Raw genomic sequence first — 16,100 nt, 5'->3', positions numbered from 1 at the left:
CACTGGGCTTTCACAGGCAGGTGACTGCTCACAGACAGCTGAGCCTCCATGAATTGTCCCCACAAAAAACAGCAGCAAGAGGACAAGGACAAGCTCACCCTAAGACACACTGGGGGTGGGGGGATCCTACTGCAGACTCCAGCTTTATGCCAGAAAGAGGAAACAGCCCCCACCCTCAGAAGCCAAGTTCCCCTCCAGCTGTTGAAGCACTGAGAGAAGGCTCCATGGCACCCAGACCAGGGCTCTCTATACCCATCTATGGAGCCATCTGGCTCTCCCCTTACAACTAACACCCTAGCACGACTCAGCGCTGACAGTTTGCTGCAACCACCCAAAGCCTTGTCCTCTGGCAGGTGCCTGGCGTCTCTTTGCTGCTGCATCTGCATCCTTGATAAACACCATCAAGAACCTGTGGGGTGAGCTCATGTGGAATGAGACTTGGTGGGGCCTCTGTGTGGGTGGAGAGACTTATTCCAGTCTGTCATTAAGGTGAGCAGGGAGGTCATACCTGCACCGCGTGTGGGGGAACAGCCCCCAGTCCAACTTTCCAGGGAGCCAGAATCCCATAGGAGCTGCTTGATGTTTGGTGCTGCCTCCCACAGCCTGTCCAGTGCCCTCGTTACCCAATGCACCAACGCACACCTGCACTGCTCCCGCATGGCTCTGCCTGAGATTCCTGACGCCCGGTGAGCCGAATGGGGGAGGGACTATACTGGGGTGGGGACTCTGGGCTATATCCTGCCTGTGCTGAGCTGGTGTAGCCTGGGAGCCCATCCATCTGGGTATCTGGGCTCACCAGAAATGCCTCCATCCCCTGCAGAAGCTACAGAGCTGTCCCTGCAGAGCACTCATGAGCGGAGGGGTAAAGGGCTAACCAGCCAAGCACAAGCTCCCCAAGCCAAGCAGCAAGTACAAGCTAATGTGGGGCAGAGGAGCAGCACAGGGGTCCTACACTGGGACAGGCCTCTGTCCCCCCTTGCTGTCCCAGCACGGACAGGGGGAGCTCTCAGAGTGCAGAGGACTGGTGGGTACAGTAGCCAAAGCCTCACACGCTCTGGTTTACAGACCCCTCCTCTCCAGCTGAAACCCAGGAAATGGGCATCCCTGCCAGTCACAGAATTCTCTTGGGGATAGGCCTGGGGAGGTGTAAGGCAAAGCAAACTCAGCACCAAAAGCCCAGTGCCCTCAGTAAACACTCCCTGTTAACCAAAATCTGCTGATGTCCTGTCCAGCCCCATTCCCTGTTACCCAGAACCCCCTGGGGTCCTGCCCGCCCTCACCACGCCACTGCCACTCCCAGTTACCCATAATCCCCCAGGATCCTACCCAGCCCACCACCTTCCCTGTTCAGTATCGCCAACCGCAAAAAAACTAAAGTCAGGAGTGAGACCCCAAAATATCATAAGAATTTAATAAATAAATAAATAAATAAATAAATAAATAAAGATTTTGGGGGCCAAATGTGTTTTCTTTGGTCTGTCTTATGGTTGCTGAACTCCCCATCCCCAGTGTGTGTGAGACAATCAGTGTCAACCACACACCCAGATGTACTGGGTGAGTAGGATGACCAGATGTCCCGATTTTATAGAGACAGTCCCGATATTTGGGGATTTTTCTTATATAGGTGCCTATTACCCTCCACACTCTGTCCTGATTTTTTCATACTTGCTATCTGGTCACCCTATGGCCCACTCAGCCCCAGTGCCTCATTCCCTGCTACCCAGAATCCCAATAGGTCTTGCTTGGCCCCAGCAGGCCTCCTCCGGGGCCCCAGCATGAATCCCTCTGGGCTCTGCCCAGACCCAGCACCTCATTTCCGCTTACCCAGAGTTCGCCAGTGCCACTTTTTTGTTACCCAGATGGCCATCTTGCTTGGGGGACTAGGTCTGTGGGGGACTGTATCTGAGATGATGCAGGGTGGGGGTGCAGGGAATTGGGACAGTGTCATGGGTAGGGCTGATAACCAAAGCAGGTGCAGTACCTCTTCCCCAAGCCCCTGTCCCAGCCTCAAAGACACCCGATCCACAGAGAAGGTCAGGGAGAACTTTGGGGTGTAAGGCATGCAAGCCCAGATGGCACCCCAGGTTCAGAGCCACAAGCAGAGCTGGCAGGAGCACCCCCCAGCATGTAATGAAAGGGGCTGGGACTTGGCGGGGGTGGAGGGGAGCAACGTGCAACCCTTGTGCGTGTTGAGCAACCCAGGGCAGGATTAGGGAGATAAAGCTTCTCCCTAGCAGTGCAGGATGGTGCAATAGGGAAAAACAGCTGGGCCTGCACCTCCCCTCTCAGGGGCTGGAACACTGCAGAGCCCTGCGTGAGCTGGGCCCTTCCTCACCCCTCTCTATGAAAAACCAGACAGCCCTGCCTGCGCCATCCCAACAAGGCGGGGGGGGGGAATCCACACCATAGAGGGGGAGGGAGACCCAACCTCCTTGGCTTCAACTCAGCCAACTAGCATGTGGCCTTATCTGCTGCACTTAAGCTGCAGGACATGTCCGCTAACAACACGCCTTTTCTCCTAGTCAAGAGAAACCTACAGAACATTCCCCCTCTCCAGCAGGCGTTACCAGAGCTGTCACAGAGACGCCTGCTCCTGGCCCCTCTCATGTCTGATGCTGCTGTGAGCTGCTGCGCCTGCATTGTTTGTCCTGTGACATGGGGAGGCATTTGAGCCACTTGAGACAGACCCTGGAAGTCTGGCTCAGATGGCGGCATGCAGGCCTGGGCTACAGGCCGCACCCACTGCAGTGATGCCTCTTGCACCTCCAGGGCTGGCTCATGCACTGTCCCATAGAACCTGCTTCCCAAGGGCTTCCCCAGGGGCCCTCTGTTGTTATATGTATTAACAGTAGTGCCCCAGTCAGATCAGGAGCCCATAGTGCTAGGTGCTGTACAAACACAGAGCAAAAGGACAGCCCCTGACACAAAGAGTGTCTCATCTCTCCCTGTCTCTCCAGAGGGCTCTGTCTGCCAGGGAGCTCCCTGCCAAGGCCACTTGGTTTAATTGGAAGCTTTCACACCTTGGCAACAAACCGGAGAGAGACTACCGAAAATGACGCTTCCCTCCTCCTGGCAGGCTGGCAGCACTTCCTTTCTCTGGAAAGAACAAGGGCATTTCACAGGCAATCGCACCCTGTGGTCTGATGCCAGCAGGCCGGGGCAAACAGAGAGAGAGGGTGGGGCAGGGACGGATTCACAACAGGCAGCTCTGTTGGGTCATAACTCCCTGGAAAAGGTGCTTCTTAACCATAGAGATTGTTGGTAAAACAAAGAGCTCGGGCTATAGACAGGGTGGGCCCTGAAAGCGCAAGCACAGCCTGGCTGGGGTTGGCTCTCGCTGGGGAGGGATTCCCATGTCCTCCCTGGTGCTTGGGAAGCACCAGCTGCTGAGACAAGAGCCCACAACCCAGGGCGTGTCTGACCTGAGCGAGGAAACTCCAGGGGGTGGGGGAGAATGTGTGTCTTTCTACCCAGAGCCCAGAGCTTTCTACCCAGAGACAGGGCGTGTTTGGCTCAGTAATTAGGGGTAAAGGCAGAGCGACGCCTCCTGCAGACTTGGCGCTGACACAAACCCTCCTCTCCCAGCTGGATTCCTTCCCTCTAAGAGTCTTAAAAGCTACAACCCAGTAGGCTGCTGCCCCATCTCCTGCATGCCCAGGACTGTCTGAGCAGTCCTGTCTCTACAGAGACCTGGCGCTCAACTGCGCCTCAGTCCTGAGCACTTCCAGACCCATCCCACTGGGGCCTCATTATGGTGGAAATGGGCACAGCATGAGCACCAGGAGGGAGCAGCAGGCTATTCTGCATGACGCCTTCCAGACAAACCCTGTCCCCTAGTACATTGCAGGTATACCTGTGGTCAGGAGCTGCGCAGACCACAGTGGGCCCCCAGTAACCCCCAGGTACAGCCAGGTGGCCTCTGTGGTTCTGGGAGCCTCTCAGCTACTCCATGCACTTGAATCTACAACTCCCCTTGGCCCTAGGAGAGGGTGATTGCTGCAAGGATTGGCACGGAGTGGGGAGCCATGGAGACCAGGATCCCCAATCCCCTCATCCCAAAGGTGTGGGAAAGCCCTGGAGACCTCAAGATCCAGTCCCCCAGCACGGGTGGGTTCAATGGGGAAGCCAATTCCTCTTTCACGCACTTAATCAGGAGTGAGAGTGGTGTCACTTCCGCCAACTCCACTCCCAAGCTCAGTACGGCCTTGCTCGCTGCTCTCACCGAGCAGGGGCCTTCACCTCCAATCTAAGGCACTGCTCATAGACTCATAGACTTCAAGGTCAGAAGGGACCATTATGATCATCTGGTCTGACCCCCTGCATGCTGCAGGCCACAAAACCGTCCCTACCCTTCCCTTGACTCTGCTGATGAAGTCCCCAAATCCTGTGTCTTGGTGACTTCAATTGGCAGAGAGCCCTCCTGCTACTGCTGATAGGAGCCAGGCCCCCTGCACACCAGGCTCCTGTGTGTGGCCAGCTTGTTTCTTTAACTGGATTGGAAAGTGCCAGGCCTGCCCTGTGGGTTCTGGCTTGCAGCTCAGGTGTTCTCCTGCAGCCACCCCAGGTCCAAGGAGCCTCCTTGCCATTAATATCCCCAAAGAGGGTGGAGCAGGGCTGAGAGCAGCCAGGGGCAAGGGACAGACTCCACACCCAGGGGAAGGGAAATTGGCCCTTCATGGCAGCCCACCGGCCCTTGTGATAGGAGGCTGGGGAGGGAGAGAGACAGAGGTGCTTGGAGTTAGCATTGCTATTTGTATTGTGGCAGGGTCTGTTTCACTCCATCCACTCTTCTAAGGACCATCCACTCTTCTTTTGCCTCCAAGGCCTCATACATTGTCCCAATCCTCCTCCTTTCACCCCTCTAATTTTGCTCCCCTTTTCATTGTTTAGTTTAGAAGACAATCTTGTTTCCATCTTGTGCCTTCATTTTCTTTAGGCCAAACGTGTGTGTGACAAAAATACCTGCAGATTCCTAGGGATCTTTGTATCTTCGTACAAAACTTCCTACAAGCTTCGGGGGGCACTACACAAACCAGGGCAACATTTCCTATCGCAGCTTGGTTACGACGGAAAACTGGGGTTTGGCTCATTTGGGTTTTGGCAGAAAGTATGTTGAGAATGTTTCATTTTTAAATCCAAAACCTTTGAGCCAAAAGAAGAAAAATTAGGGGTGAGGGTGAAACCTCAAAAATTCCCACAGAAAATTTTGCCATGAGGAAAAAATTGTCCTTGTGCCTCAAGTCGTTCCACATATAAGAACAAGGAAAGAGCTATAGCCAGGAGGCAGATGGTGAGAGCTCAAGAAAACAATGGGATGACACCAGAAAGACAGCAAAGAGGTCACCATTGGGAGGTGCAGATATTAGAGGCGCAGTGGTTGAGGGAGGACGACACTGTGAGCCAATGGGGGACCTACCAACAATAGGTGGCTCATATGGGGCCAGCCCATTCCTTCCCTCAAAGCCTTAACTGGCTCTCTGAGGCATCCAATGAGGGTTTTTTTGGCGGGTTTAGGGGTGAGGAGCCAACACCGGCATATTCCTAAAGTGCTGGGCCAGACTTCTGCAGCCACAATCCCCCCACAGTTCATGACTGTCCCTGTGCAGAGGTCCCTGCAGGCAGCTGGCCAGAGTCCCCTTAGCACTGCAGCCCAGAGGAAATTTGAGGATGTGGGCAATGTGGGGAGGGTCCAAGCCTAGGGGCTTAGTGCTGGGTTTGGTGTAATGCGCTGTTGGTAGAGGTCAGACTCTCCCTTGGCAAGATGGCGGCTCTCTCAAGAGACCCATGTAAGCAGGCTCCTCACGGCAGTGGCTGTGACTGGAGCACTGGAATCAAGGGTGGCCCCTGAGTTGAACTCAAGATTCAAAGCAACATCTGAAAAGGTGTGACACCTGCTCTGCTGGTACTGGGCCATAGGTGCTGGAACTGGGGGTGCAGGGGGTGATGCAGCACCCCCTGACTTGAAGTGGTTTCCATTATATACGGGATTTACAGTTTGGTTCAATGGCTCTCAGCACCCACCCTGCATAAATTGTTCCAGCATCCCCGTACTGGGCCCGTCCACATGGTTAACAGACAAAGGACATTTACTTACCATCTGTTGTTAGGGTCACTGAAGCAGAGGGGGGGGGCCATGCACCCCATACCCTTCTGGGACAATATGCCACTGCTGTGCAAACCCCACCCCCAGATGATCTATTATAGCCCACCGCAGCACCTCCCACAACTCCGCCCTGGTCTCTGTGCAGTATAGAGCCCCTCCCACAACAGTTCTGCCCTGCAGCCTCCCCACTCCCGCATCTATATTCAGTAATAGAGTCCTCATCCCCCCCCCAACTCTGCCTTGGAGCTCCCCAGTCTCTATTCAGTATACAGCTCTCCCCCCGCCCCTGCTTCCCGCCCCCCCCCCCCCCCCATGACAGCTCTGCCCTGAAGCTCCCTGGTCTCTATTCAGTGTAGAACCCCCAGCAGCTCTGCCTTGCAAGTCACTCCCTCTTGTTCTCAGGTCCTTCTCCATGGGCCTGGGCACACCGCCTGGATCCAAGCCCCCTGTTTACATGTAATGTGACCTACATCAAAGCTGGGCCAGACACCAATGGGACCGTGTGCAAAACCCAAGCGGGGTGGCCCAGCCCAGCCTTGGAAGTGTCAGGTTTCCCTGCCTGGCTTCCCCCTGCAGCGCTAGGGGCGAGGAGAGCTCAGCTCTGGGGAACGCGCTGTGCCCTGCAGTCCCACGTGCTGCCAGCACCTGCCCCCATCAGGCACCTTCCCCAGCCAGGTGAGAGCAGCAGGGAGGTGGTGTGAGCTCTGCTCTGTTCTCTGCTGCCTCTGCCACTGGCTTTGCCCAGAACTCAGGGGAGGGCACTGGCCACGGGCCTATCACATCCCTAGGGCCGGCTTCAGCTTTTTTGCCGCCCCAAGCAGTGAAGCCAAAAAAAAAGATAAAGCCGCTATCGGCGGCACTTCGGCGGCAGCTCTACCGCACCACTTCATTCTTCTGCAGCAATTCGGCGGCGGGTCCTTCGTTCCAAAAGGGAGTAATGGACCCGCCGCCGAATTGTCGCCGAACACCCGGAAGTGCCGCCCCTTTCCATTGGCCGCGACAAGCACCTGCTTCCTTTGATGGTGCCTGGAGCCGGCCCTGCACATGCCCTAGCTGGGGGTCCCTCGGGAAGCAGCCAGGGCACCACAGACCAGCACTGCTTCCCCACCCCCTGACACACAGTGGCCACGCCACACTCACCCCAGTGGGAAGTACCCAGGGTTCCACACTCCACCAGAGTCCCACCCATAGCCCCGGCAGTGCTGAAGCAGACATGGCAGGGAGTGGGATTCTCTCCCCATGTTAGCTCTGCCCTGGGGGGATTGGGAGTGTCCCTATACAGGCCACCAAATCCTGCCTCTCGCTTGCAGCCACCTTGGGTAGGCAGGGGAGGGAGTTCAGGGCACATTCTGCTGCCAGAGCACAGGCTCTTCCTTCAACTTGGCAGGGGTGAGTCACAAGGGGCAGCTCCCTGCTAGAGCTCTGAGCTCTAGGCAGAGCTGGGGATGCCTTGCCCCTGGCAGCAGCCTCCCTGGCTGCAGGATCAAGATGGCTCCTGAGAGCTTCGCAATTTCCTCCCAGACAATGAGGTTCAGAGTTTCTCCCTGGCACTGGGATACCACTAGGACAATCTGCCACCCAGCAGCTTGGCCATGAGCCGGCCCCAGCGCGCTGAGCCATGTCTGGGTTACCAGCCCTGCAGCCCCCACTGGCTTCCAGGCAGGAAATGGGGGTGGGGTGTCCCTGATTAAACTGGTGCAGGGGGAACAACACTGGGGAGGCAGGATCCTACCTGTGTGTGTGTGTGAGGGGGGGGATGCCATATGCGGGTAGTACCAGCCCAGCTGGGGAATGCCAAAGCCAGGGAGATAGCAGGATCCTGCACTGGACAGGGGCGGGGACGGACCACAAGCCAGGGATGTACCAGCTCTGTTGTGGGTCTTCCCAAGCCAGGGACTGACCCAGCCCAGCTGCAAGGAACCCAGAACCCAGGGAGGCAGGAGACATCAAGCCAGGGATGTAGGGCCCAACTGGGAGGGGGATCCTACGGAGGACGTACCAACCATGCTGGAGGGGAGACCCCAGATGCAGAATGCACCACTCCAGCCAGGTCCTCCCAGGATGCCTGTTACAACAGGTTATATTAATACACTTGGAATCGCTCCTCCAGCTGTGATTCTTCAGCGATGCCCCCAAGAAGGTGACAGGTGACTCTGGCCAGGCAGGGGGTGCACATGGCTAGTCTCTGTAACCCTATGTTACCCTCCTGCACCCTCTTACACTCACATGTAGCACCTGGCTTTAGCTCCTGGTACCATGTCTGCACAATGGCACCCTGACCCTGAGTGCCATGGAAATCAATAGTAGTGAGTCACCCCTGGCCACGCTGCGCAGAGCACGTCTGCTGCCGGCTGCCCCATGCCAGCCAGGGCCGAAAGCCCAGAGCAGGGGTCTCCAGCCACCCCAAAACAAGGATAGAGAGTGAATGGGCCAGGACAGGTGCGTGGGGGGGGGGGCACCATGAGGATCTGCAGCTGGCAGCGGCTGTGTTTTGTGACCTGTATTCTGGAGCCTGCAGGCCAGGCCACCCCTGTCCCTAGAGGAGGGGTCGGAGTGCACCATGCCCCCTGTCCCTCCCAGGTGAGCTGGAGCCTGCCCCACCCATACTGAGTCCCAGCTCAAGAGGGGAAATATCTTTGCACTGAGGAATGCCTTATTCAGAGCCTGGCTTGTGAGTGAGAAGGGCGGGGCTGAGCTGCCAAGATGGTCCCCATCCCCCGGCTGGGGACTGATCCTGACACAAGAGCTGGGGCCCAGCTCACAAGACCATCCCCTTAGCCGTCAGCTCAGAGAGGCCTCCACACCCAGGTACCTCAGCCAAACCAAGCTGGTAGCTGGTAATTTTACACTTTGTTTCAGTTCCTCCCTCTCCCCTCCCTGGGCTCTGGCTGGGCTGGGCTGATCAACCTCCCTGCATTCTTCCCACTGCCAGTAAACAAACAGGAATTTGGCCTAGGACCATGGGTTACTCTCCCGCCTCTCCTGGCTCTCGCCCTGCCTCCCACGCTGGGCTGGATGCAGGGCAGAGAGACTGGTCAGAAAACACCTCTGCCCCGCATAGGGTCCATCACACCTGCTCCACACTGTGAGGGGCCAGACTGCATCCCGCTCCCCAGGCAACCTGGGGATCAGGCAGGTCACTGGATAGAAGGCAGACAGGGAAAGGGGCTGGCTCTGCGCTCTCACCCACTGGCCTGGGCAAAGCCCCTTCCTTCCACTTGCCACCATTGCCCCGCCTGTCTCAGGAAGCCGATGTGCAGGGAGACCTGAGATGAAAGAGGCACCAGAAGAGTAGGGATTCTTACAAAGAGCTCACACACACACCCCAACGCCATGGCTGTAGTTATACACACACACACACTAGTGCATTGGCAGGGCTGTAGTTACACACACACACACACACACCAATGCCATGGCAGGGCTGTAGTTACAGCGCACACACCCACACCCCTGCTGCTACACTCCTCCAGCTAACAGCACAAACACCTTGTTTCTAAGCCTCTGGCCCCTGCAAATGCCCCCTCCCTAGGCCCACATGCTGCACCCCACACATTCCGAGCCCTGGGTCGGCCTGGGATTGTGCATGTCCAGCCTGTTCTCTGGAGCACCCACAAGAATCTGCACAGCCTTGTTTACTAGGAGCAGCGTTCTGCTAAGCCCTCGCCTGGCAGCCCTGTGTAGCTCCAGACCAGAGATCAATGGCGGGGGGGGGGGGGGGGGGAAGGGAAGATGACAGCTCTGGGATCGCCTGCTAGCTCCTCCCAAGCTCCGAGCAAAAGGAAAACAGCTCACCAAGATAACATTCCAGGTCCACATTCCAGGCCCAGCCCTGGCGTTTCCGCATGCAGCACAGCAACCCAAAATCTCATGTGGGAACCAGGCGCAGGGAGCCGGAGTCACCGTGGGACTGTCCCTGCCCTCCTCCCACCAGCACCTCCTCCAAAGTTAGACTAGCACAGGATCTGGGCCCTCCTGCCTGGGAGGCTGCTTTAACCACATGTCATGTGTGAATTTAAACCCCTGTCATTAAAGCGGTGGGAAAGGCCACATGGACGCTCTCATCTCAGTTTAAATCAGCTTTACTTCGGTGGGTTGGGTGTGCTAATCCAAACTGAGATAGGAGCGTCCATAAAGGGCTTCCACTGGGGCACATGCCGATGCCCCCTAACTAATGGATGTTGGGCAGCCACATCCCCAGGGTGTGGTATCCCACAGCAGGTAGCCTGGGTCTATAGGTATCCTGCACCTTCTTCTGCACATTGTGGGACACTGTGTTAGATAGCTCCCCCGTCAGCGCTGCTCTGTTCCAACCTGCCTGACTCCCAAGAGAGAAACCTTACTCCAAGGAACTGCCCACGGGCCCAAACAGTCATCCCTCCCCCTGCCACAGGGAACATAGCGAGTGCACAGGTACCCCCCTCCCTGATCCACAGCAGGGCTTTAACTCAGGACCCTCATTGCTGAAAGCATGGGCCTGTACATCAGCTAAAGGGGGACGCTCCATTAGCAGGTGGCAATAGTAGGTTGTTGCTCTCAGGTTTGGTCCTGCCATTAGTGTGGCACACACAATGCACACTGAACAAGCAAGTTAGCCAGGCCCCAGGGGATGTGTCCCCATAATACTGCTCCCACATCCCAACACAATGATGTGCCACCATTAAAACACACTCTCCAAAACATGCCAGAAGCTGGGAATGGGCAGCAGGGGATGATCACTTGATGATTACCTGTTCTATTCATTCCCTTTGGGGCACCTGGCACTGGCCACTGTCAGAAGACAGAATACTGGGCTAGATGGACCTTTGGTCTGACCCAGTATGGCCATTCTTATGTTCTCCCTGCCATACACTGTGTACCCCCTTAAATCTCTCCCCCAGCCCCACACAGGTGTGTTCCCATTATATCTGTCCCCAGCCTGATATACTGTTTCCCCATTATATTTCTCCTCAATATAGTGCAGGGGCTCTCAAACTGGGGTCAGGACCCCTCAGGGGATTGTGAGGTTATTACACGGCGGGGTCGTGAGCTGTCAGCCTCCACCCCAAACCCTGCTTGGCCTCTAGCATTTATAAGGGTGTTAAATATATTAAAAAGTGTTTTTAATTGATAAGGGGGGTCACACTCAGAGGCTTGCTATGTGAAAGAGTTCACCAGTACAAAAGTTTGAAAACCACTGATACAGTGTATCCCCATTTTATCTGTCCCCCCCCCAATAAACTGTCCCCCACATTAAATCTGATACATTCTGCATCTGGACATAACTCCCCACCCTACATTGGTTGTTCCCATTATATCTTTCCCCACTCCAGTACATTGGGGTGAATGGGCAGGTGGACTTCGGGGGAGTGGAGGCAGCAGAAGTGGGGGAAGAGCAGGGGGACAGCAAAGAATGGGGGAAGCTTTTCCTCCACTCAGACTATTCCTGAGCTTCAAAACACAGGCCAGACTTTGGCCGCCCCTACCCCAGAGCTCTGGGTCAGTCCCTGGGAGCTCACTGGCAGGGCCAGCCCATGGGGCCTCTGCAAGCTGCAGCAGTGATGTAGGGGTTGCCTCCAACTTGGGGCCTCCTGCCAGGGTAGCCCTGGCTGTGCGGTGCAGCGATCATGCTTTCCTGTGCAAGCGGCAGTAAGAAGCTAAAATGGAAATGGGCTGGGGCTGCCCGGCTGCAGCTTGCTTCCTCTCGAGGGCTGGAAGCTGACTGCAAGCAGAGGGGAGCCGTGAGTCAGTACACAGAGCCACCCCAGAGAGCTTGGGTGGGGCGGATTTAGCAAGAACAAAACTCAAGCCAGATGTGCGAACGGGCAATTTGGAGTGGCGCCAGCCTTGGCTGCAGCTGCTCCCCCACATCTGGTGGCCATCTTGAGGCATTGGAGTTTGTTTGGGAGGAAATGTGCCCCCAAGGGGGGGGGGGAGGAGGAGAGGATCAGGGGAGACACTGCTAAGGGGCAGCACAGGGCATTAACCCTTCCCTCACCACACCCTATAGAAACACAAGCAGCTTGTTTGCTATAGGATGTGCAGTGAAGTTTGACAAGCTGATTCCCAGCAGGCAGGGAACTACTCACACACTGAGCAGCCAGGGCCACAGCTTCGCACAGCCAAGCGCAAGGAGTGGCAAGGCACACGTCACTGCTCCCGCCCTCTGGCACGCAGACGGCATTTTGTATAACTGTCTATGGCCCAGATAGGCACCCCACAGCAGCTGGTGGCAAGCCAGCATTTGCTGGCAGTAGTGTCTGGGGAGAGCTGAGAGAGCAGCCGGAAGAACGTGTCTACACGGGGGGCTTAGCCATGGGGCTGCTAGCTGCAGTGGGGCAACCATGCTATATGCTGCATACATCAGGCATTGCGTTAATGCAGAGTGCCTGCGAGAGGGGATTGCAGTTGCACCAGTAGGGAAAACCCCAGGGCAGAGACAGCTAGAGCCCAGGAGATGGTTTCAGGAAACGGGTGGAAGACACTGACAAACGTTGGTATTTTAGTGAAGAACATTATGTACACAATACAGGGGGGGGGGGGGGGGAAGAGACAGGCAATAAACACACATACAAGCTCCAAGCACAAGCCAATGGCTAACTACTGGGGCTTGTGAGGAAACGTGCCCCATGGCCTCTCCCCTCTGGAGTCAGGACACTAGCCTAGAAACCCCCCCACCCCCTTTCTGATGAAGTCTGGCAGGTCACAGCAGCCCCCAGCTCAGGAGGAGGTTGGAACTTCACCCTGGGGTAGCCCCATAGCAGATTTATTTGGCTCTAGGGTGCTGGCAGGTCTGGTTGTAGCAAGCCGCTCTGGGGATTTACACCCATAAGCCTTTAATGACCTCTGATCCCCAGCACAGTAGGCAAAGCCGGATGCCCTGAGCAGTGCGCTGTGTGGGTCCCTGCTCTGCTCCTGCACTTGCCCAGAGGGAGGGAGACACCTCCAGGCACCCTGGGGGCTGGGGCAGCATTGGTGGTGGTCTGGGTACGTGTGCTCCCCTACACATGCTCCATACGTGCATGGTGCTGATAAACAGTTAGCAGACACTTATGTGCCACCACCACACAGGAGACACTTTTCAAAGGTTCTTTAGAAACATGCTTTTAAACAAAACAGCCTGCCCCAGGGTAACAGCTGGTGCAGGCAGCTTTAAAAATCCTCCCCCCAACACACACACACTTTTTGTTTTACGTTATCCAAGCACAAAAGGCTAGTAAAAATCCCTCTCATTTTGTGCTCAGATTCTCCCCCCCACCCAATAGTTTCACCAAACCTTCTAGAACTGTTTGTCTCTGGCTCCAGTACAACAAAAGCTCTTGGCATCTCCCTCGCTAGACCTCACGCTGCTTTGCAAAGGAGGCTCTGTGGGCTCTTTTTGCAGATGGGGAAACTGAGGCTCAGAAAGGGGAACAGATCCCAGCAATCCTGACTCCCCAGCCCCCCACCCTGCTCTAACCCATCATATCCCACTCCCCTCCCAGAGCCAGGGCAGAACCCAGGTCTCCCTGCTGCCTGGATCATTTGGTGGGGAGAGTGGCAGAATGGTGATAGAACGCTGCCCTAAGGGCCCAGCCAGCAATGCTCTGCGACAATGCACATTATGCAGCAGCTGCAGAGCTGAGTGGTTGAGCGCTCAGCTCGCTGGTGTGAAAGTCCCTCCATTCTCCCCCTCTCACACACTTGTCAGGGGAGGAGGGGAGCTGGGGCAGGGGCCCTTTCTTGTCTCAGACAAGCACAAAGGGAAGAAGGCAGGATTGCAGCAGGATCTGAGGAATTTACAAAGAGGGTGGGGCAGGGCAGGGCCAGGCCAGCTCATCCAGAAGCACTGGAGGAGGGCAGAGGCCTGTTATTCAGACAGCACCTACAGGGCAGATGGCCCTTTACACCAGACACAGTGCCTGCCCCATGGCCTTGAGCCACTGAATGGGCCATGAGCCAGTGACCCCGCCCCATTTAAACACAACCATGTACCTTAGCATCCACTCCCCTTCTACCCGGGGGCCTGCTCCCACATCCCAAGCTTCCAGCCTCACTGGTCGGGCACTGGCACCCCCCATGGCAAACACTGAAGGGCAGGGACTTTTCCTAAGGGATCCTGCAGCAGCCAATGGGGAAGCTACATTAGCAGCCAGCAGTGAGATCACAGCCCCCCCAGCAGTTCAGCCCCAGACACTACAAGAGGCTCACACACTGCTCCCACTTCTAGCCCAGCTGGCACCAGCAGCTTGCTGCCCAGCCCTCATCATGCTGTCAGATGGCAGGACAGCTACAGCCTCGCGTGGCCAAACCACACCCGCACGGAACGCGGCAGCCGGGCAGCAGGATACAAGAGTGACTCATGCTTCCTGAGGGCCCCCGAAGAGCCAGATGGATGCGATTAACCCAGTGCTGCCTCCCACCACAACTGCAGCTCGAAAAGAGACGGAGAAGCAGCCGGTCCATGAAGACAGCGCGGCCAGCTCCAACCAGCACGTAGTGCAGTGCCAGAGCTGTCAACAAGGCAGAGCAGGGGGAAAGTGGGGCAGCTTAGCTAGCAGCTGCAGTCAGGGTCCCAGCCCTCAAGACCAGCCCCTCTACACCCAGCCCAGAGGGCTCCTGCCCACACACCAGGACACCATGAGAAGAGATGGGGGGACCCCACCCTCAGTTCAATGGGCAGATGGTGAGACAGCAGACACCCCCTCTCCCTGCTATTCACCAGCCCTTCAGCAGTTTGAACTCTTCCCCACCTAACTTGGAGCTTCACCCAGTCATGATGAGAGCAGGCACATGCCTGGGGGTCCCAGCCCAAGCTCAAACTCCAAAGTGCACCTAGTTCAGACACTGTTCAGTGTGTCCTGGGTGACGCAGGACCAGCTCCTGCCTCCCTCCATGCCCAGGGATCCCCAGTCACACTGATTGCCAGCCAGGACAAGCTCGTATCAGGGGGGTGAAGAAGCCATTTCTCTGCAGCCGGCAGAGCACCCGGGCATGAGTCATGCACTCCAGGCTGCTCCCTAGGAACAGAGCCCTGCACTGGGGGGCTCAACTGCTAGGGTAGGGGTTGCAAAGCTTTCAGAAGTGGTGGGCCGAGTCTTCATTTATTCACTCTAATTTAAGGTTTTGCGTGCCAGTAATACATTTTGTTTTTAGAACGTCTCTTTCTAAAAGTCTAATATAACTATATTATATAGTTATAACTATATAAAGTCTAAACTATTGTTGTATGTAAAGTAAATAAGGTTTTTAAAAATGTTTAAGAAGCTTCATTTAAAATTAAAATGCAGAGCCCCCCAGACCACTAGCCAGGACCCAGGCAGTGTTGAGTGCCACTGAAAATCAGCTTGCGTGCTGCCTTTGGCATGCGTGCAATAGGTTGCCTACCCCTCTGCTAGAGATTCCCAGCTCGGGGAGGCCCAGAAGGAGCAGGCCCAGGCACGGGGATACTGGCTGCTTAGCTACAGGGAACAGGGCTGGTTAGAGCAAAACCCTAGGGAAGGCTCCTAGGAGCCAGCTGGCAGCCCCTGCCACACTGGTGAGGGGAGGGCCCTTGCAGAGAGCAGCTGCAGGGGAAAGACACCCAGGGCCTAGCTGTTGTGACTGACCAACACAGACAAGAGAGCTGACAGCCCCTAGGAGCCCTACCCACGCCAGCCGCATGAAGGTTAAGGAGCAGAATTTGCTCCTCACCCTGTAGTATTTCCAGGGGTGGGGCACTAGCTGAGCCAGTGTTGCACAATCCCAGGCTAGAAAGGGGGTGTGGCGAGCAGGCTGGTTGGTCAGGCAGACACCAGCCTGGGAGCTAGGCATAGGCCTAAAACAGCCCACTCAGAGGGGGTGGGAACAGCCTAGCAAGTTGTTTGATGGGTTCCAGGGTGAGGCTCCCCCCCACACCCTACCAACAAGCTACTCATGAGGACGGCTGTGACCTGTTTCCTGTGGTACACCCAAGCCCGTAACCTACCTGGCTGCAGGGCCCAGCCCTGCCCGCTGGCACTGATAAGCTTATCACCAGTAGGCTGTGAGGGCAAGGCTAGGG

The sequence above is a fragment of the Chrysemys picta genome, chromosome 7 (genome assembly GCF_011386835.1).
Source record: "Chrysemys picta bellii isolate R12L10 chromosome 7, ASM1138683v2, whole genome shotgun sequence".
Lineage (NCBI taxonomy): Eukaryota > Metazoa > Chordata > Testudines > Emydidae > Chrysemys > Chrysemys picta.
The sequence above is the reverse complement of the archived record's forward strand: the minus strand, read 5'-3'. Positions refer to the sequence as shown.